This window comes from Quercus robur, chromosome 5 (assembly GCF_932294415.1).
Source record: "Quercus robur chromosome 5, dhQueRobu3.1, whole genome shotgun sequence".
In the NCBI taxonomy this organism is placed as follows: domain Eukaryota; kingdom Viridiplantae; phylum Streptophyta; class Magnoliopsida; order Fagales; family Fagaceae; genus Quercus; species Quercus robur.
This window is the reverse complement of record NC_065538.1, coordinates 80,706,645-80,730,183: the sequence shown is the minus strand read 5'-3', so window position 1 is coordinate 80,730,183 and position 23,539 is coordinate 80,706,645. Positions and strand designations below refer to the sequence as shown.

The following is a 23,539-nucleotide window of genomic DNA, read 5'->3' as shown; positions in this document are numbered from 1 at the left end:
TGTAGTCTCCCCTGACCTTTCAAGATCTATAACTGGAGTGCAAGCCTGATATACTAATAATTGAAAGGTATTGGAGAATTATGTAACCTACAGACAAATTTCTGAGCTCCATGCAATAAGTCATAGCCAAACATAAGAATTTTAAAGGAAAGATAAAAGCCAAACGTGCAGTCTTCGATGGATATTAAATATCCTCTTCATAATCAATAGATGGGAATGTGTTTGTTGTTTATCGTCACATGTTAAAAGCTAATCTAATCTAATCACCTACAACGCTTGCATATTTTTGACTCAAAATTTTTCGAAAGTTTGAATTTTATATTAGGTCAAGGCAAGGGGCACACTAAATACTACTCCACAAAGAGTGGACAAACCAACAGCTAACCGTATCCCCCCCCCCCCCCCTATCAATTCATATATATATATATATATATATATATATTCAACCACATTAATACCCTTTCCTTGACCAAACTGAAATAGCATCTGGTACATAATTGACTTAGTTGCTTTATACTATATATTAGAAAAACCTAAATTAACCCTACTTAACCATAGACTAACAAGTTAACTGACTTAGTTGCTTTATACTATATATTAGAAAAACCTAAATTAACCCTACTTAACCATAGACTAACAAGTTAACGAGTAAGTTTATTCTCATGCCAGGTGAGTATTTTTCTCTCTAGGGAGAGACTTTTCTTCTCACACTCTGGGTGAGGACTGGTTAATTATTAGCGTCTTTTTCCTGTTTATATGATGGATTCAGATTTTATAAACAAGTTGCAAAGTATAACTTTGACGGAGGAGGAGGGAGAAGTCATTAAGGTTGGGGTCTCACAAAGGGAAAGGATGCTGGAAGAATGTTCCCTTAGTTTGTTGGGGAGGTTTCTCACTACACGAGCTTTCAACCAGCGTGCGGCCAAGGATTTGCTAAGGTTTGTGTGGAGGTTGGGCTCGGACTTACGCATTGTTGACGTGGGGGATGATCTTTTTCAATTCAAATTTACAATGGAGAGTTAGTTGAAGTGGGTGCTAGCAAATGGTCCATGGAGTTTTGAGGACCACCCTCTAGCATTACGAAGATGGGAGAGAGGTATGACAGCCACTTTGGTTAGATTCATTTCAATGCCGATGTGGGTTCAGATATGGAGTCTACCTTTTGACTTGTTATTGGAAGAGGTGGGTAAGGAAATCGGCAGTGGTTTGGGAGAAGTACTGGGAGTTGATTTGAAGGCATTTTCGTCTGACCAAGCTCGCTTTATTAGAGTAAGGGTGGAGTTGCCATTGGATAAACCATTACGTCGAGGAGGAGTTGTGGCCAGTCTTGAAGGAGATAAGGTTTGTATTGGTTTCAAGTATGAACGTTTAGTTGGGCTTTGTTATCTGTGTGGTCGGATTGGTCTTCGAAAATAGGGGTGTCTTCCTTATGGGAAATGGTTGAAGGCGAGGTATCGTAGAAATCATGGTAATACAAACAAAGCAAGACGTAGCCCTAGGCAACGGATGACGATGTCCAAACTAATCAGGGGTGTCGAGGTTCCTCACAAAGGAAGATAAATGAGCAGGTTTATCTAACAAGTGGAAGTGGAAGTGGAAGGATATCTTCAACGTAGGCGGGTAGTTTACTTGAAGACAAAAGCTTCGATGGGGCTCTGGCAGATGGTGGAATTACAGTCGAGAATGATGCAGTACTGCCTTTGAAGAATCACGTTCCAGTTTCTGGGGAGTTGATTACGGAAGTTGATCATGCTATCTAAACAGTTTCAAAGTTTTCAAATTTAAAAACGCCTCCAACTGATTGCATGCTAGATAAGAGCGTGATTCCCTCTGAATTGATTGAGGTGGTAGTCATGGATGAGGATATTGTCATCCTTAATCGTGACTTAATGGGGAAACAAGGCACACCGATTTTTGAGGGATCAGAAATAGATTTCATGATTGGCTGTGGCAAAGTGAAAGGAAACAAGACCACTGGTAAGGGCCGGCCCAAAAGAAATGGTAATATAGATAAATGTGGGCAAAAATGGCCCATTACCATCAATTTTCAAAATAATTTGCCCAGAAACACTGTTTCCAAACTATATAGCAATATACCACTTTTTTAGGTACTCGAGCTTGCCAAGCTCGAGTACCATGTTTTTTTAATCCACTATCGCCCCATATTCAAGGAGCCCTATAGTGGCGTTTTTAAGCCCTATAGTGACGTTTTCGGGCCAAAAAACGCCACTATAGGGCCCCTTAACCTGTTATGGGGACTTATAAAAAAATTTTGCAGGAAAACGCCGCTACAGGGCCCAAAAACGTCACTATAGGGCTTAAAAACGCCACTATAGGGCCCCTTGAACCTGTTATGGGGACTTATAAAAAAAATTTTGCAGGAAAACGCCGCTATAGGGCCCGAAAACGTCACTATAGGGCCCCTTAACCTGATATTGGCGCTTAAAAACGCCGCTATAGGGCCCGAAAACGTCACTATAGGGCTTAAAAACGCCACTATAGGGCTCCTTGAATATGAGGCGATAGTGGTTTAAAAAAACATGGTACTCGAGCTCACCAAGCTCGAGTACCCAAAAAAGTGGTACATTGCTATATAGTTTGGAAACAGTGTTTTTGGGCAAATTATTTTGAAAATTGATGGTAATGGGCCATTTTTGCCGATAAATGTGAGTCAATCCTTGCATAGCCCAAAAAGAGTTGAGCCCGTGGAGAATTCTACAACTGGAAGCCCAAAAGCAATGATGAATTGGAAGAGGCTTGGCACAAGACCTCAGACTCTTATCAATTCTTCAATTGTTGACGTGGAACTTGGGCATAAAAGGAAGCAAGCAGAAATTATGAATAAGGAGACTACGGGAGCTAAGGGAGAAAAGAAATATAGAACTATGGAGAAAGAGCAAGGTGTTGTGTCACCCATGGGATCGATGGAGGTTGCAAGGCAATTAACCATGCCAGGCATGAAGTTATTCCTTAGAAAAAAAAAAAAAAAAAAAAAAAAAAAAAAAAAAAAAAAAACCATCATCACGTTGATGTCCATATAAATCAAAAAGGTGTCGTTTGGCATTTTTTCAGGTTTTCTAGGCATTCAAGTGAAGATTCGTTTTTCTTATCGTTATTTGGATTTTGAAGTTTTTTCTTTTCTTTCTTTGTTTCTTTACGATGTAATCGTGTTTCTCTAGCGTTTGCTAGTGATGCAAAAGAGAAAAAGGGAGTCATATGTCCCATTTCTCTTCCCCATTGTATATCTTTTTCTTAATTAATAAAGTCTACTATCGTTTCCTCTCAAAAAAAAAAAAAAAAAAAAAAACCACAGACTAACATAAAGTAAATTTTTCTATAACCATATGCACTCACGATTGGTTTGGACCTCTTGACCTATAATATGTCAAACAAGTGTGATAAAAAAAAGCTTAAGTTTATGTCCAGTGCACTGATGTACTGAACCTAACTCATGTCTGTTCAAACGATACCAATGCATTGAATCTTGTCAAAACTCTTTTGACTATGTGTACTTGGAAAAGTAATATTACAAAGAGTTCAGTTAACAAGTACTCAACTACATCATTAAGGTTGAGTTTTTTATTAAAATTGATCATTTGTTTTTTTTTAAGTGTCGCACAGTATTCAATTAAAGGGAAATTTATTTATTTACTAGCTTTTTACGATTGGCTTAATTCCTCCTTAACGAGTAGATTCGCACACCTATTAACATATTCCAATTACTAATAATATCACAAGTCATAGCTATTGTTAACCCCTTTCCTACCTGATAGTAATTGGTAGCTTGAGGAGGCAAAGTCAAAGGTGGGCATGAACGTGGAAGTAAACAAATTACATGAAAGTCAAATTTTTTTGGGTTTGTGCTCGTGTGTTCTACCATTTTGGGATTTTGAATTCCTTATTCTGCTTCTTTTTTTGTGCTTTTAAATTTGAGTTTGTGTTTAGTTCTGGGTTTTTTTTTTGTTCTTTGTGTTCTTGTTTTTAATTCTGTTTTTAATTTTTTTATTTAGTTAAAATTTATAAATTATTTTAAAAAAAAATTAAATGTTGACTGGCATTTTATATAATTTTTTTATTCGCTCCGGCTGCCACGTCAGCCTTTTCCGCTAGTTAGATGCCGGAAAGGACTAAAATGAGACGCGCTAATTGGTTTTAGGGACTAAAAGTGGAAAAAATAAAATGTAAGGACCAAAATGGAAAAAGTTCAAAATATAGGGACTAAAAGTGCATTTACGCCTTAAATAAATAACCAATTCCACTATTGAGGTTGTTCTTCAACCTTTCTAAGGCTGTTCTTCAACCTTACTATCCTCCATGAAAATTCCTAGCTTAAGCTGTCCTCTAGAACTAATCGGATTTTAGAAGATATTTCCATTATTTGTTAAATTTTTTGTACTTTTTCTTTTGTTCGTGTTCATTTAAACTGTAATTGTGCTACTCTAGCTTTTTCTAGTGTTGCAAAAGAGAATAAGGAGATTTTTGTTTGCTTAGAACAATGACTCATCTTTTCTCTTCCTTATTGTATGACGTGATTTCCGACCTATAAGCCTGTGCAATGTCTTGTACAAAATTGTGTCCAAAACAATAGCCAACCGTCTAAAGAAAATCATGCCAAAATTGGTGTCAGAATCACAAAGTGCATTCATGTCAAATAGACTAATCATAGACAACATCCTTGTAGCCCATGAAACACTCCATCACCTCAAAACAAAAAAATAAAAATAAAAAAAAACAAAAAAAGGGGAAAACAAGATACATGGCCATTAAACTGGATATGAGCAAAGCATATGATAGAATGGAATGGGTATTTCTTGAAAAAAAAAAAAAAAGGAAAAAATGGGTTTTGACAATAGATGGATATCTCTCATTCAATCTTGCATTCATACTGTCTCTTTCTCTATATTGGTTAGTGGTGAACCTCGTGGCAACTTCACCCCCAAAAGGGGCCTCTGCCAAGGGGACCCATTATCTCCTTATTTGTTTCTCTTGTGTGCAGAGGGGTTACACTCCCTTTTACAACAAGCTGAAAGCTCGGGTGCAATTAAAGGAGTCTCGCTATGTAGTGCAGCCCCAAAAATTTCACACTTGATCTTTGCCGATGACAACTTGCTGTTTTGTCGGGCAACTTCATAGGAGTGCACCCACATCTTGGAGATTTTGAAGAAATATGAAGATGCATCTGGGTAGCAAATAAACTGAGGCAAAACACAACTCTTTTCAGCCCCAATATCGAGATAGTTATGCAAGAAGAGATAAAAAAAACTTGCTAGGAGTGGCAGCCATAACCAACTATGAAAAATACCTTGGTTTACCCTCTTTTGTAGGAAGGGGAAAAAAACAAAGCTTTGGTTATATTAGAGAAAGGATTTGGCACAAAATGCAAGGTTGGAAAGAAAGGCTATTGTCACAAGGTGGAAGAGAAGTCTTGATAAAAGTGGTACTACAAGCCATGCCCACTTACACCATGGCATGCTTCAAACTCCCAAAAAGCCTATGCAAGGATATTGAGTCCTTAATTAGGAAATTCTGGAGAGGTTATAAGGGGAAAGCACAGAAGGTACATTGGGTGGGATGGAAAAAATTATGTAAGCCGAAGTGTTAAGGAGGATTGGGGTTTAAGGATATAGAGAATTTCAATTTAGTCATGTTGGGAAAATAGGTATGGTGGTTGCTCCACAACAAAGACTCATTATTTTACAAGGTCTTTAAAGTGAGGTATTTTCCCAATTGCACGATATTGGAAGAGGGGGTGAAAGAGAAAGGATCATACACTTGGCAAAGTATTTTACAAGCTAGAAAGGTGGTTCATTTGGGATCAAAATGGAGGATTAGGGATGGGAAATCAGTTCACATTCATGGCGATAGCTAGCTACCTGACTTGCATTCTAGCCGTGTTATGTCTCCCCAAAAGAATTTTCCCAATAACAACCGGGTTTGCACCCTTATAGATGAGGACAATAGGTGTTGGCTTGAAGAAATTATTCGTGATGAATTCCTTCCTCATGAAGTGGAGGCAATCATGAGGCTCCCTTTGAGCCTAGATGCCACGGATGACAAACTGATATGGGCTGAAACACAATCAGGTCACTACACAACCAAATCAGCATACTGTTTCCTAACAAGAAAGGCTGAAGTATCATGTCCTGGCACCTCCAACCCAACGGCTCACAAGCAACTCTGGAATGAGAATTGGTCATTAAACATACCAAATAAAATTCGCCATTTCATTTGGAGGGCAGCAAATGATTCACTCCTAACAAAAAAGAACCTGTAGTGGTGGAAAATAATACCAAACCCAACGTGTGATCAATGTGGAGAGGGAGCTGAAGATAGTATACACGCTTTGTGGGGCTACCAAACGGTGAAGCATATCTGGTGGGAACTTGAATGTTGCAGAAAATTCCTATCAGAAAGGTTTGTAAGTTTCCGAGATTTATTTCAAGGAATCCTTGCACAAAAAAACCAACACATGGCTGAACTGTTTGCTTACATGGGATGGAGTCTATGGTTCAACTGGAATGCAAAAAGGGTCGAGTTCACTTCCTTGCCAATGGACAAAATTTTCAGTGATGCTGTGGAATGGCTGCAAGAGTATCACTTGGTGCAAGATTATCCAACACAACAGGACGTGGTTTCTCACTTAACCCAATGGTGGCCTCCCCCACATTCAGTCTACAAAGTAAATTTTGATGGAACAACTTTCATAAATATGGACTCGGTGGGTTTGGGTGTGGTTACTCGTGATTCAGATGGCATGGTTATCGCCTCTCTTTCGGAACGCATCAGATTACCACCAACGGTTGCTGACTTGGAAGCTCTGGCATGCAGAACGGCCATCTTATTCACACTCAAATTAGGACTCCAAGACGTGGTGTTTGAAGGTGATTCGGAGGTTATTATCAACCACCTCAAAGTAGACCAACCCTGTTTGACAGCTTTTGGGCACATAATAGAGGAAGCACGGACACTTTTAGCCAAGTTGAGACAAGCATCTTACTCACACACAGGCGCAAGGGTAACAAAGTAGCTGATAAGCTTGCAAAATTAGCAAAAGACTTGTATGAACCACAAGCGTGGATGGAGGATATTCATAGTAATGCTCTGCAATTTGTATTTTTTGACAGAGGCTTAATGCCTGTTGAATGAAAAGTTCATGATCGTTTTCTTAAATTAAAAAAAAAAAAAAAAAGTTTACTATCATTCCCTCTTTATATAAAAAAAATAAAAAAAATAAAAAAAAAATAAAAAACCAAAAAAGGTTGTCTAGTAGTTACAACCGATGACGTTTTAATAAAAGCCTTTTAAATGTGTTGTACCAAAAACGTCTAATTCCAAAGTTAGTTACGGTAGTCTGTGAACCAGAACCTCCTTGTAATAGTAATACTTTTGTCTGTGATTTATTAAATTGAAAATTCGTCCAAGCTTAAAACAATATAAAAGAAAAGAAAAAACTAAAAAAAAAAAATGTTGAAAATATGCTCTTGATAGTTTAATTTCGATAGACAAATAAAATTGAGGTTAAATTATAATTCAAAAGTTTTACACCTTTTGTTAATTATGCATGTACGACACCTAACGTCCAAGTCCATTTGGGCCTTGGGCCATGGATTAATAATATGGCCTGGGGGTCCAACCTTCGCACCGCTAAGGATCCCGTCCCAAGCCCACAATAACTACGAGTCAAAGCTGGGTGTTGTCCGAATACTTGAAAAGTGAACTGCGGGTACCCCACTCACATACTACTCGGAAAATCATCTCCGAACGATATACATATGCTCGGTCATATCGCCATTTGAGTGCTCGGTAGAACCCTAGGAAACTCCTTTGCCGAACACATTTGCTGCAGTGGGAACCATTTCCAAAGCCACTCATACCTAAACATCCACTTAAATTTATCAACATTGGACCTCTCTTTGCAATAGTTAAAAAGATAATGATGATCACCCCATTAACAATGGGCTATAAATAGGTGAAACTAATGAAGGGAAGAGGGATGCAATTTTGTGAGGAGAAAAGAGAGAGAAAGAGAGGGTTTGAGAGGAAGAAAACGTAGAGAAAGAGAGAAAAGTGATCTCATTGAGTCTCTAAACCTAGAACAATCCAAAGTAGGATACCCAGACCCACCATACAAATAAGTTGTGAGCCCAAGTAGCAGTTTGGCCCAGCAAACCCGTCTTTGGTGCGTACAATGCGGATTAATTAAAAATGACTTGATTAGATCAATTTGGTGATGACAGTACTAATCAATTAACAACAACTACAATATAAATCAAATATAATCTAAAGATTGAAGCAATCAACACAAGAACGCACATACTATTGATTAGAACACAACTAATTAACGAATAGTAATTGTTATACACACAATTTTACATATTCGTCCATACACGCACAAAATGCATTAAAATTTCACTATTTTCAAGTGGAAAATTATATTGCATGTGTGTACGGATGTGTAAAATAATTTGTGTAACGAAATTTAGCCCTAATTATAAGAACAGTATAATTTTATTTACTTCTCTCTTAATGTCATGAGCAGATCTACAACAGATGTTTGCTTACGTACACTTGGTAACAATACATGCAAGTCTTCCTCTCCTAGTTCCTTTTTTCAAAATCACTCATGTTAGAGTGAGCAAAGAGGGGACATAGCTTTATTTATATAATATCTAAAAGTTAAAGCATAATATTTATTATTGTTAAACTCTCGCTGAGTCATATTAGCATAACATTTTGATTCAATTCAGTCTATTTTGGCCTATTTGGTCCACTTTGGTCCAATTCAATCTACTTTGGTCAAATTCAGTCCATTGTTGTATATTTGGTCCATCATAGTCCATTTCAGTCTAATTCGGTCCACTTTGATCCAATTTAGTTTATTTCAATTTACTTCGGTCCATTTAGTTCACTTTAGTGATATTTTAAGGGGAGATTTCTGTGTAAAAAGAGTAGATACTTTATTGACAATTATGTCACATTTTCAACAAATGTTGGCAAGTTCTTTAATAAAATTATATTTTTCATATGTTATTATAGTTTTTTTTTTTTTAAATATATATATATATATATATATATATATATATATATATATATAAGTGATGGATTTACTTATATTTGCTTCCTTTTTAGTTCATTTAAGCCATATGGAGGATGAATTGTTTAGAGCATTTGTAGCAATGGAGCTAAATAGATATAATGCTATTTTAGTTCCACCAAAATATCAAAAAGGGTCATGCAGCAGTGGAGGCATAGGTATAATTTTTAGCTGAACTACTACAGTGCACATCTATAGATAGATGTGCACTGTAACAGACATCTAAAAAAAAATTAATTTTTTATTATCCCCCCAGATTAAAATAATACTGCTTTGTTTATTTTTTTCATTTCTTTTATTCTCATCTCATCGTCCTCTCTCTTAATGTCACTCTCAAGCTCCCATCTGAAATTTCTCTCAAGCTCTCACCTCTCTGAAACTCTCAAGCTCACTCTCACCATCTCACCTAAAACTCACTATCTCTCAAGCTCAAGCTCTAAGACCGATGTCATCCCAGCCAAAGCTCGACCCACCGCCGTCCCAGCCACCGATCACCTCAGATAGGTTCGGCTAAATAAGAAATAGGTTCGGCATAAACTCGTTGGAGTAGGAGCAGGAGCTTGGAGGGCTTAGGTACACTGGGTAGATTAGGCTTGGAGGGTCTTCTGCTGTTCATGTATCCCAACTACATTCTTTAGTGGATTATTTACCACTTGGAGGGCGGCGGAGAGGTTTTACTTTGAGAGCTTCGGTTTCCTCTTCGATAACACATCGTTATATTGTCTTTGTGTTTGCATCTTCCTTCCCTTAATCTTTGCCATTTAATTTCTGTTGTGAATGTGTTTTTATTAGGTTTAGATTGTTTATCAATTCTGTATTAAGCTTGTTCATATTCCGCACATTAATTGTTTGATATTAAGCTTGAATTGATAATTTGTTAGTTGAGAGTCTAAACATTCATAGTGTTTTATACACTAATTGAACTGTCAGAAATTTATATTGCATGTGTGTACATATGTGTAAATAGAATGTGTGTAACGAAATTTAGCCCTAATTATAAGAACAAATATAATTTTACTTGCTTCTCTCTTAATGACATGAATAGATCTACAATAGATATTTGATTGCATACACCCAACAACAATACATGCAAGTCTTCCTCTCCTATTTCCTTTTTTCAGAGCCACTCATGTTAGAGTGAGAAAAGAGCCGACCTAACCTCATCTACATAATATCTAAAAGCTGAAGTATAACATTTATTGTTGTTATGTTCCTACTGAGTTATATCAGAGTAAAATTTTAGTTTAGTTTAGTCCATTTTGTCCTATTTGGTCCATTTTGGTCAAATTCTATCCAGTTTGGTCCATTGTGGTCTATTCAGTCCACTCTATCTATTTCGGTCAATTTAGTTCACTTTTGTTCAGTTCAGTCCATTTCGGTCTATTTTGGTTCACTTAAGTCCATTTTGGTCCACTTTGATCCAATTTGGTCCTATTCGGTCCATTATGGTCTACTTAGGTCTATTCGGTCCATTTTAGTCCATTTTGTTCCATTCGGTACACTTTGGTCCAATTTGATCTAATTCAGTCTATTACGATCTATTTCGATTCACTTTAGTGATGCTTTGAGTGGAGATGTTTTTGTAGAGAGAAGAACTACATTGACAATTATGTCACATTCTCAAAATAATGTAGATAGGTTCTTAATAAAATTATATTTTTCATATGTTATTATAGTCTTGTTTTTTATTTTATTTTATATTTTAATATAAGTGATTACTTATATCTTTTTTCTTTTTAGGTCATTTAAGTCATATAGAAGAGGTTTCTAAAAAAAAAAAGTCATGTAGAAGATGAATCGTTTGTAAGGAGTACTAAAAAAATAAAAATTCCAACCACACATTACATTATTTTATAGGTGCTCTTAGGGTATTTGTTAATAGATCATTTTTAAAAAAAAAATTAAAACTAATATAATTTTCGTAGGAAATATAAAAAGTTGCAAAATTTTTTTTTCCATAAACGGTTTCCAAAAATATTTCATAAACCAATGTTTTTAGGGCATTTCATTAATTTTTTCCATTTTCAAAATATCTCTTATATATAATAATGGACAAAATTTATCTACAAAATAAGTTATAGTTTAAGGTTACAATCTTAAACAATATTATTAACATTACTACATATTTCGAAAATCTAACTGTTGGATTACACGTTCTTTAGGCTCTTAATACACATGTCAATTTTTTTGGGTCAATCAGATATTATTTATTATATAATCTATAAATTATATTTTATACATAATTTTAAACTACAAAAATTTGCAATTTAAACAACTTACTGATAACATAGCTATTAATTTTTAATTTTTTAGAAATTTTACAAATATGGAGGGTATAAAATGAAAATGTAATCCAATAGTGAATTTATTAAAATTCTCCTCTAATAAAAAAGATATTGAGTAAAGTTGTAATTTTAAGTTATAACTAATTTTGTAGTTAACTTTAAAATAAAATAAAATGTATTAGGTTTTTTTTTTTTTTAAAAAAACGGAGATTTTCGGTGACAATTTGGGAGATGGCTTTTATCCCAAGTTCTAACACTGATGACCCACCAGCTTGTATCCTTGACTTCCTTCACTTTATGACGAAACCCAACTCCATTCTTGAAGAAAAATGCGAGCTTTCAGCTTGGAGAGAGAGGGGGATTGTTGAGACTTGAGAGTGTTTGTGCTTGCCTTGTGGTGTTGTTGTTGAGAGAGAAGGACAATGCTCTCTGTTGTGTGATTTAGATTGGCAGTGGATTGAGGAGGAGAAGAAACTATGTAGCCAAAGATATCAAATTCGGGTTTTTGGCCTGGGCTCTTTGTCTTATGCTAAAGGGTGTGGTGGAGCTTGCTGTAGCCGTCAAAGTCACCATGGGTCCTAAGGTATTTTGATATTCTATAGCTACATAATCACACCATTCTTTAATTCATATTTCTAACTCATGCAATCTATGCAATTCATATCTAAATAAGAAGTTTGATTAGCATTGGTCTTTCTACTGATTTTTGGCCCAAAATCAATTCTTTATTGATTTTTTTTAATTTTTAATTTTTTTTTAAAAAAAAACGCTCTCTCCGAACACCAGATTTTGAAATGGATGAGAGATATGGTACAATAAATGATGTGAGTATTATGTTACAGTATTGAAGAGTCAAAAAAAGACATTATAAATCCATGTGTTTTGGTCGTGCAATACAGTTTACCTTGTTCAATACCTTGTACTTAAGGCTTACATGCCAGATACATTATATATTGATCTCATGTGCTTGGTTGGGAGTCTATGTAGTCTTTTGAACTTTAAAATTGTGCTTCCAATGAGCTGTTCCGTCTTCAACCTTTTCTTTTAAAAAGCAAGCAAAGCGTATAGTAGACAGCATGCTAGTTTGTAAAAGCTTAATCAACTATTAATAGGTTGATTTATGAAAGCTCTAGAAATCATGCTCAGACTAGTTGGCTGTGGCTGGGCCAAGATCAGTGAAGATGCTGAATTACCACTTACCATCTCAAGCAGGAATAGTTGGCCCAGCCTTTTTGTTTTTCCCTTGATAACTGTCTATATCCCAATAAACCAATCTCATCCCATTTTCTCGACCACTTGTTTGCCAACTTAATCAAACTATCAATTACTCACTAAAGTAAGGAAAAGATGCTAAAAGTTAACAATACTAACATGTCACTCTAGCCATCCATTAAGTTTCTCTAAAACTAAAGAAAAGTATATTTTAAATAATCTGCTAGTAATTTTCAAGTTGACAAAAGCCTTCACTGATAATTGATGCCTAGAATGCCTCCAATCCCTAGACGCAATTCTAGACTTGCGATGCTTGTGACTGTGTAAGCTGGCTTATTGACTTGATCCAAAATCCATTTTGGTACGCTACATTTTTGGTTTGAAAGAAGGGATGCTTAATCCCTATAATAAAAAGATTTAGAGATAGGGATTAGAGAGATAAGGCTTCATAATTCTCTATCTGTTTTCTTTTTTGGTAAAGAGACTTCATAATCCTGAATCAAACCAAATATCAATATGTTTTTCCCAACCCAAAAAAAAGAGTAAAAGATCACTAAAACAAACATGGATGCTGAAAAATTGGTTATGTCCTTGATTCTAATCACTATTTTCTTTCCATTTTGCATTTCCCTTGACACCTTAACACCAGATGAATCCGTCAAGGATGGCCAGTCTTTGATTTCCAAAGAATAATTTTGCCTTAGGCTTCTTCAGCCCTGGCAACTCCAGCTATCAGTTTCTTGGTTTTTGGTATGTCAGATTGACAAAACAAACTGTCGTGTGAATTGCAAACAGGAATGATCCTATCAATGATTCCGCTGGAGTTCTCTCCATCAACCAGTTTGGAAACCTTGTCCTCCATGACAGTTTTAACTGTCTTCTTTGGTCTACAAATGTTTCTGTCCAAGTTACAGCCTCCTCTGTTGTTCAGCTTCAAGATTCAAGAAACCTGGTATTGATCCAGGGGGATAACAGAAAGGTGTTATGACAAAGCTTTGATTATCCGTTTTCCTTCTTTCTTAAAATTTTTAATCTTCTTTTGTTCTGTTATGTTCTGATCTTTTACATGAACTGTAGTATTGATTTAGAATGTTTTACTTTGTTTAGAAGCGGAAAGTTTAGTTTTTGAGATTTGGGTCATGGTTTTGGGGCTTTCTAGTTGATTTTGGAGGCTTTGGTGGTTAGTTTTTTTGTTAGTGAAAAACTACATTTTATTGACTTCTCAAAATCTAACGTTGATTTCAATCTTTGTGCACCTGCTTATTCTATTTAATGCTTATCTAATAGATAAATTTATCTTTTTGAAAATTTGACTACTGAAAAGTTTTTGCAATGTGTTTTTATTGTAAATTGTAGAGTTTGAGACACTTGTATGCCTATTGGCATGTCCAATTAAAGTTTTCTATCTGATGAAATAAAATTTGTGACATGTATGTTCAATGTTCTGGAATAGTAATATAGATATAATGTTCAAACACTTTGTTTCACTATCTATTATATGGCGCAGTGAATTATTTATGCATGTATGAAAAATGATTTTTTTTTTTTTCTTTTTTCGTTATAATCTTTCTGGTGCTACTGTGCAGTGGACTGGAAAGCAATTTTTTTTTAGTGTAGCTTGGTTGGTTTGTCAACTCAGGGAGGTATGTGCTTCCCCTTGCCTTGTCTAAGAGAAAGGCAACTTAGCTTGTAGTGCAATGCAAAATTAAATTTACTTCTTAATCATATTGGCATTTGCTATTTAAAGTAGCAAAAGTAATAAGTTTAAAACTCCAAACTTGTGATTATATATAGCTTGCTGAAGAATAATTCATTTGTTAGTGATCTATTACGTTTCATGGACTTATCAAAAGCTCACATGAACCCAAAAGAGTTGGTTATTTTGGCTCTTTGGTGATTTCATTTTGTGATACACAGATTGTAAATTCCTGGGCACTTGGGTTTGGTTTCTTAGGTCAAGTTAATGATGTTATGCCTAAAAAAGCCCATCTTATTTTTTTTTACTAGAGTATAAGACAGATAATTAAGACCTGTTACCCCATTGGTCTTGTGAGATATACAACAAAGTTTATAAAAGTCGCGTGAATGCAAAGCTAATTTTAATGAGATAACTATAGTATCTCCAACTTATGGTCCAATTCCAATAATCATTGTTTGGAATTAAAAAAAAAAAATTGGACATCCTTTATGGATTGGTCTGATGTTAAGGTGTCAAGGGAAATGCAAAATGGGAAGAAAAGAAGTATCAGAATCAAAGAAATGACCAGTTTTTCAGCATCCATGTTTGTGTTATTGGTCTTTCACTTAAAATAACTATTTTTGGGGTATGGGGGAAAAATATTGATATTTGGTTTGATTTAGGAATATGAAGTCTCCCTACCAAAAATATAAAATTCGGGGTTTTGGCCCAGGCTCTGTCTTATGCTAAAGGGTGTGGAGGAGCTTGCTGTTGCTGTCAAATTTACCATGGGTCCTAAGGTATATTCTATGGCTACCATATGACACCATTCTTTAATAATGTCTCAATAAGAATTTGGATTAGCATTGCTTTTTTTACTGACTTTAGGCCAAAAATTTAATCATATGCTTCTTCATATAGCAGAGTTTGAAATGGATGGGAGATATGGTGCAATAAATGAGGTGACTATTATGTTACACTATTAAAGGGTTAATGAAAGACATTATAAATCCAATTGTTTTGGTTGTGCAATACAGTTTACCTTGTCCATTACCTTGTACTTAAGGCTTTACATGACAGATAGAATATATATTGATCTCATATGCTTGGTTGTGAATCTATGTTGTCATTTTTAAAAGTTAAAATTGTGCTTCCAATGAGCTGTATTGTTTTACACCTTTTCTTTTTGGATACAAGCAAGGCATGAGTAGATTGCATACTAGTTTGTAAAAGCCACTGAAATTTGCTGGACTGAGGTTAGCTGAAGAACGGACAAAAAGCTCTAGGAATCAAGCTCAGATGAGTTGGCTGCGGCTGGCCCTAGATTAGTCAGGATGCCAAATTACCAATTACCATCGCAGGCCAGGATAGTTTGCCCTGCCTTGATAACTCTATGTATCCTAATAAGCCAATCTATGGACTAAGCACCTCTTTTTTCAAACAGAAAAATAGCGTATCAAAATGGATATTGGATCAGGTCAATAAGCCGGCTTACACAGTCACTAAGCATCACAAGTTCAGAATTGCATCTAGGGACTGGAGGCATTCTAGGCATCAATTATCAGTGAACGCTTTTGTCAACTTGAAAATGACTGGCAGATTAAATATCAAAATACTTATTTTAAATAGTCCATTTTGGTTTGCAAGAACGGATGCTTAGTCCTAAATAAAAATATTCCGAGACAAGGATCAGAGAGATTCCTAACTCCTTCTCTCTCTCTCCCTTGGTAAGGAGACATCATAATTCTCAATCAAACCAAATATCAATATATTTTTCCAAACCAACAAATTTTTTATTTTTTTTTTTAAATTCCAGTAAATAATCACTAAAACAAACATGGATGCTGAAAAAATGGTTGTCTTTCATTCTAATCATTCTTTTCTTTCCATTTTGCACTTCCCTTGATACCTTAACAGCAGACCAATCCATCAAGGATGGCCAATCTTCAGCCCTGGCAACTCCAGCTATCAGTATCTTGGAATTTGGTATGTCAAAGTGACAAAACAAACTGTCATTTGGGTTGCAAACAGAAATGATCCTATCAATGATTCCTCTGGAGTTCTCTCCATCAACCTGTTTGGAAACCTCATCCTCCATGACAGTTATAACCGTGTTGTTTGGTCTACAAATATTTCTGTCCAAGGGACAACCTCCTCTGTTGCTCAGCTTCAAGATTCAGGGAACCTGGTATTGGCCCAGGGCAATAACAAAAAGGTGTTATGGCAAAGCTATGACTACCTTACAGACACTTTGCTTCCATACATAAGGTTGGGTTGAATTGGATAACTGGAGTAGACAGGTTTTGTCATCTTGGAAGTCACAAGATGACCCTGGAACTGGGCAATACTTTTATAAGATGAATCCTACTGGCTCTCCACAGGTTGTCTTGTATAAGGGTTCGACCCTGTATTGGCGGTCAGCTCCATGGCCATGGCAAACATTGGCAGCAGCAACAACTGTATCTTTGGGTTTTAAGTACGATTTTGTTTACAACGAAGAAGAGGTATCTTATGCCTACTTTTTTGATGACCCCTCCATCATTTCTAGAGTAGTGGTTGACAACTCTGGTTTGTTCCAACAACTTTTGTGGAATGATGGTGATCGTCAATGGAAGGAGCATTAGAATTTTAAGGAAAGCTAAAAGCCAAACGTGCAGTCTGTGATGGATAGTAGTCTAGGAACAAACTTCTATTAATTTTCAAGTAAATATCCTTGTCATAAGCAACTGATAGTAATGTGTTTAATGTTTAACCTCACGTGTTAATCTAATCACCTGCAAAATTCTTGGATATTTTGATTCATATTTTTTCTTAAGTTTGAAATTAGTAACCATATATATTTGAAGACCAAAATCTACGGTATAAATTATATTGGCTTTATGTTCACAAAAGTCCCCACCTTAAATCTGTATGATCTCAGTAAGAATTGCAAACTGAACAAAACTTGAATCTAAAGTTTCGCATTTGTTTTCCTGTCCCTTCATCATCCATTTTCTTGGTTTTTTGCTTTAACAAAGTTTTGACTCATAATATGTTTAGAACTATCTTTTCAAACCTGTTTATGTGGTTATTTATAAGACTATTTATGTGTATTATTTAAAGAAGTCACATGAATAATTAACAAAGTCATGTGACTAAAATTATACATGGATGGTTTCTTTAATGCCACATAGTGAGTTGGAAAAAGATAACTCTAAGCATGTTTAAAGTCAAACTTTTTCGTTTCCTTTTGGTTTGAGGCCAAGCTTTAGGTGTTTGATTGCATCATGTTGTTATATTGGATGAGTTTTATATATGCTCAAAATTTAGTGTGATCAAACCAGTAATAATGCACCAGGTCCTGTCAAAACTCCTTGATCACTCGTACTTAAAAGAATAATATTACCTAGAAAGCACGGACATGACTAGGAGGGTGCCGCACTCGAGTCCGACGTGGCCAGACGCAGTTGCCTGCGCATCGGTGCCACGTCTGAGTTTTTTTTTTTTTTTTTTTTTTTTTTTTTTTTTTTTTTTTTTCGGGATTCGCACCGACTCGGCTTTGATTTGCGCTGAATCGAGCTGATTCGGCCAGAATCGAGTCGTATCAGCCATATCAAGTCGTATCGGCCGGCGACCGATACGGCCAAAATAGGCCAGAAATGGCTGAAACAGGCCAAAATCAGCCTTGAATCTAGTCGGAACAGTCGAAATTCTCACCTCAAAGGCATAGTAATTTGTTTCTTACCTTCTTCTTTCTTTGTTTTGTGAATCAAGGCATAGTAATGTGTTTTTTAAGAATATTTTAATAGTAAAAATATAAATAAAAATATTTTTAATAATTTTTTAATCGCCGAGTCTCACCGCACCCGCATCCTACTTTTTCAAAAATTGCCGAGTCTCACACCTGCACCCGCACCCACACCCGAGTCCTGAAATGCACTCGTGCTTCATAGAATATTACTGAATGATAACATAACTATTGTTTACCCTTTTGCTACATGATAGTAACTTGAGGCAAACTCAGAGCTGGGCATGTTTCACATGTAAGGCTTTGTTATCTGTGCTCAAGCTTTGAGTCCACCCCAAAACGCGTGATCGCCAAAACTCCTACCTGGTCATATTTCAATGTGAATATGAGAAGCTGAATTTGGGTCAATTTATAGCCTTATATTACATTTCACATTGCCATTGATCAATGATCATTCCATGTACATGAGTTATTGTCAACTCGTCCAGGGCATCAATGTTCAATCATCATCATGATGGACCCCAGTCACGTCTAGCTTTTGCTATAGGCAAATGCCGGTTTTCTTATGCAACTTTTATTAGTAAAAAATTCTGACTCAAGAGACATGGCTTCCCATTCTTTTTGAAACATAAGCAATGCATATGGTAGACTCTGGAGTTTGTAAAAGCTATTATCAAGTAGAAATGGAAACATGAGCTCTGTGGCTCAATTGACACTTCTCGGTGTTTTTAACAAAAATATTTGGGGTTCAAATCTTTCATCTACCATTATTATAAGATTGAATTATCACTAAAAAAGAAAAGAAAAAAGAACAGGCTATCAGCCAAAAGCATTGGGAATCAGGCTGGGCTGATTTGGACGAGAAGATCATTTTTTATGCTCATATAAACATTTTAAAGTCCAAAGTCCATGCTAAAAATTGAACCCTAGAATGTCCTCACTCAGTTCCTATTCGCAGTTGGTGTAACTGATGTAAGACTGTAGACTTTGACGCAATAACATTTTTTTGGTTACGCAACTGATCATTTGAACATTGAAAAACGCATAGTCCTAAAACAAAAGAGCGATGGAAGACTTCATAGTTCATAGCTCTCTCTCTCTCTCTTCCTTATTTTTTGGTCTGGAGACTTCATAATCCTCAATCAAACAAAATATCAATATTTTTTCCCCAAAGATTTATTTATTTATTTTTAAAGAAAAGACTACTAGCACAAAACATAGATGCTAAAAAAATGTTCAAGTCAGTAATTCTAATGGTTCTCTTCTTCCCATTTTGCATTTCCCTTGACATCTTAGCACCAAACCAATCCATCAAGGATGGCCAATCTTTGATTTCCAAAGAAAAAAATTTCGCCTTAGGCTTCTTCAGCCCTGGTAACTCTAGCCATCGGTATCTTGGTATTTGGTATGTTAAAGTGAAAAATCAAACCGTAGTATGGGTTGCAAACAGGAATGATCCTATCAATGATTCCTCCGGAGTTCTCTCAGTCAACCAGTTTGGAAACCTTGTCCTTCACGACAGTTCTAACCATCTTGTTTGGTCTACAAATGTGTCTGTTAAAGGAACAACCACCTCAACCTCCTCTGTAGCTCAGCTTCAAGATTCAGGAAACTTAGTATTGGTCCAAGACAATAACCAAAAGGTACTGTTATGGCAAAGCTTCGACTATCCCACAGATACTTTGCTTCCAAAAATGAGGCTTGGTGTGAATTTGATAACTGGACTAGACAGGTTCTTAACATCTTGGAAGTCACAAGATGACCCCGGATCTGGGGACTGCTTCTATAAAATGTAAATTTCTGGTTCCCCTGAAGGGTTTGTTTACAAGGGTTTGACCCCATATTGGCGGCTGGGTCCATGGCCATGGCGTAGCTCATCACCAGCAACAGCAACAGCTTCATCAGGTCATTCGATTGATTTTGTAAACAATAAAGATGAGGTATCTTATGCTTACTTTCTTGATGACCCTGATATTATTTCTAGATTAGTGGTTGACAACTCTGGATTGCTACAACAACTTATGTGGAATGAAGCTGATCTTCAATGGAAGGAGACTTGGTCAGTACCTAAATACCGCTGTGACAAGTATGGACAGTGTGGTGCGTATAGTAAATGTAAGCCTGAAAATTCTAATAGGTTCGATTGTATGTGTTTGCCAGGGTATGAACCCAAGTCTCCAAGGGATTGGTATCACAGAGATGGTTCTGAGGGTTGTGTTAGGGAAAAGTTGGGGATGTCAATGTGTGGGAAGGGAGAAGGGTTTGTGAAGGTGCAACATTTGAAGGGTCCTGATTCAGCTAATGCAGCTTGGATGGACATGAGTATGAGTAGCTCAGAGTGTGAGCAGGCATGCTTGAGTAATTGCTCTTGCACAGCTTTTATTAGTATAGATATTGATGGGAAGGGGACAGGTTGCTTGGCATGGTATGGTGAATTGGTAGACATTTTGGAGAATTCAGATGAAGGGTGGGATTTAAATATTCGTGTGGATGCATCAGAGTTAGGTAGCCTCCTTTTCTTGCTTTCATTTTATTTATTTATTTGTTTTACTATTTTCATTTCTGCCTATTGCACTTTTAGATCTTGGACTCATTGCTTGTTTTATTTCCCTTTTCAGCCAAGTATACAAGGAAGTCCAAAGGTTTTCGTGGCAACAAGAGGCTGCTGGCTATTACAATATTGTGTGTTGCTGTGCCATTTTTTCTGGTATCCTTGCTAGTCTATATGTTGCTAATGAAGAAGAGGAAAACAAAAGGTAACAAAATCAGTTGAATTGTGTGCTTTGCTAAGTCGCAAAAAATGTACCATATATTAGGAACCATTTAGATTAGTCATTACTATGATGTAAATATATAAATGCTTAATTGCGAAAATATAGTGAGCAATGTTTGTCAATATGCTTTAGGACAGTGATGAGAAAATTGCACAATCAATCATTAAGTTTTATTGGTACCAAATGCTCTTTGGAGGGAAATGAGCTCGAGGACAGTAGTAGACATCCAGATTTGTCCACTTTCAATCTAAGTTGCATTGTTGCAGCCACTGACAATTTCTCTCCGACCAACAAACTTGGGCAAGGTGGTTTTGGCTCTGTTTTTAAGGTATAGCTAAAATTCATAATGACGTTGTTGATATATTGCCCATTTTTCTCTGTTTCATATTTCATTATTGTGTGGATGTTAATTATGGGAAATGAGTTTCTTAGGCTAAGACATAAGTTGATGATGTAGCAGATGGAGTCATTAAAACTAGTACTCATGAGTGCTTAATTTTGAATATTGAATTCAGGGTCAATTACCTAATGGACAACAGATAACTGTAAAAAGGCTATCCAAGAGTTCAGGACAAGGAATAGAAGAATTCAAAAATGAAGTTATGCTGATTGCAAAACTTCAGCATAGGAATCTTGTCAAACTTTTTGGGTGTTGCATTCAAGAGGAAGAAAAGATGTTGATTTATGAGTACATGCCCAACAAAAGCTTGGACTTCTTCATTTTTGGTAGTTTTTCTTTCTAAAAAATATTGCCTTAACCGATTTTATTTTATTTTATGATATATATGTTCGAAGACTTCAATTTTAGTCCATAAAACCACATATTTCAACATTGTCAACTCACATGTTGGAGCAAAATTTTATTTTAGATCATACAAGAGGTTCAATACTAAATTGGAGAAAACGCTGTGAAATTGTTGATGGGATTGCTCGTGGGATTTTGTATCTTCATCAAGACTCAAGATTGAGAATTATCCATAGGGATCTTAAAACTAGCAATATTTTACTAGATGCTGAAATGAACCACAAAATTTCAGACTTTGGCATGGCTCGTATATTTAAAGGGGACCAAATTCAAGACAAAACAACTAGAGTTGTTGGAACATAGTAAGTATCATACACATGCTAGCTTGCATGCACACAAACAGAGAAATTAAAGCATAATGCCAAAATTAAAATTACATTTGATATGTTTTCACATGCAGTGGTTATATGTCACCGGAGTATGCAGTATTTGGGAAATTTTCAATAAAATCAGATGTCTTCAGTTTTGGTGTCGTATTGTTGGAGATCATAAGCGGCAAGAAGAATAACGATTCTTATCAGAAACACCCTTCCCTAACTTTGATTGGCCATGTAAGTAACCAAAAAAAAAAAAAAAAAAAAACAATATTTACAATTTTCATTTATAATATAGCTTTATATGGATAATGCTATATATGAACCACATAGGAATGGGAACTATGGAGAGAAGGTAGAGCTTTGGATATAATTGATTCATCGATAAATGATTCATATGTTTCCGATCAAGTCTTGAGATGCATTCAAATTGGGCTCTTATGTGTGCAAGAAGATGTAATGGATCGACCAACAATGTTGGCAGTTCTTCATATGCTGAGTAGTGAGGCAACACTTCCTTCTCCTAAACAACCTGCTTTCATTTTTAGAAGACCTATCCAAGATTTGGCTCCAGTCATAGGAGGAGGTTCTTGTTCTATAAATGAAGTGACAAAATCTAAGGTTGAAGCTCGCTAATGGTAAAGCTGTAGAGGTTCATTTAAATTGCTTGTATAACAATTTTTAGTACTAATTAACATTATATTATTTTATGTACTAAAGAAAAAAAATGAAATTCCTTAATTCTTTTTCTTCTCTCTCACTCTATTGGTTTTTCTTTTTATGAATGAAAATTTTCATTAAAAAAATCGAACTATTAGGAAATGTGAAACCAAACCCAAATTAATGGGATGCAAATAACAAAAAAGAAAGAACATAATAAAGATCAATGCACTTTGGTTCACCCAAAACTAGGGCTTTCTCCAGAGGTTGTTGTAATTTTAGTGTTACTCTTGTAATAGGAGTCACATGTATCATTAGCAATTTCGCATATACATATACCACCCTATTACTAGGATTACACACATATAAGAAATTTCAATAAAGATCCCAAGATAAAGGAAGGGAATTGATAGTATGTATAGGAATGTGTTTGCGGTTTAATTAAAATCACATGTTAAAGGTCATCTAATCTAATCACCAGCAAACCCTTGGATTTTTACTCAAGTGGTTATTTAACCAATAAAGATTGAATTAAACCACAAAATATTTGAAGCCGCATTAGACTAAATTTATTGCATATTTGCATAGTTTATGTTGGATATATATGTTTAGGAAGATAACATTTAAATCTACTTCTTTTGGGTGAAAAATCCATAATCAAATTAAACCTGAATCTAATGCTTCGTGAGAATTGCATCTAACACTTCATGCAGATGCATTCATGCAAAAATATGAATTTTAAATACTCACAAAGTCACAATTACGTTCTATTATCATAGGCTTTGCTCATATCAAGCTTGATAGCCATATAATCATCCTTCCCAGTATGTTTATACATGCTATGGAGAGACTCAAAAGCTACCAAAATATTATAAAAAATTAATCGGCTCTTATTAAAAGCACTCTCATGGTCAGTAATAATTTTTGGTAGAATTCTTTTAAGCCTATTTGTAAGACTTTCGAAAAAATATTATACAATATATTACAGAG

At 35.6% G+C, this 23,539-nt stretch overlaps 1 long non-coding RNA gene and 1 pseudogene across 5 annotated transcripts; both read left to right on the top strand.

Moving 5' to 3' along the window:
- The first annotated feature begins 11,601 nt into the window (after positions 1 to 11,601).
- LOC126727341 (uncharacterized) lies at positions 11,602 to 17,059 on the top strand. 5 transcript variants are annotated; one of them, XR_007656219.1, is made up of 5 exons: positions 11,602 to 11,962; positions 12,166 to 13,570; positions 14,178 to 14,234; positions 14,953 to 15,069; positions 16,187 to 17,059. It is a non-coding gene; the product is annotated as an uncharacterized LOC126727341 (long non-coding RNA). The 5 variants fall into 5 exon arrangements; XR_007656220.1 differs by lacking the exon at positions 16,187 to 17,059 and adding an exon at positions 15,471 to 16,073; XR_007656216.1 differs by lacking the exon at positions 16,187 to 17,059 and having other exon boundaries at positions 14,953 to 15,390.
- Positions 17,060 to 18,975: 1,916 nt separating this feature from the next.
- LOC126727329 (G-type lectin S-receptor-like serine/threonine-protein kinase RKS1) lies at positions 18,976 to 22,605 on the top strand (annotated as a pseudogene).
- The last annotated feature ends 934 nt before the right edge of the window (positions 22,606 to 23,539 follow it).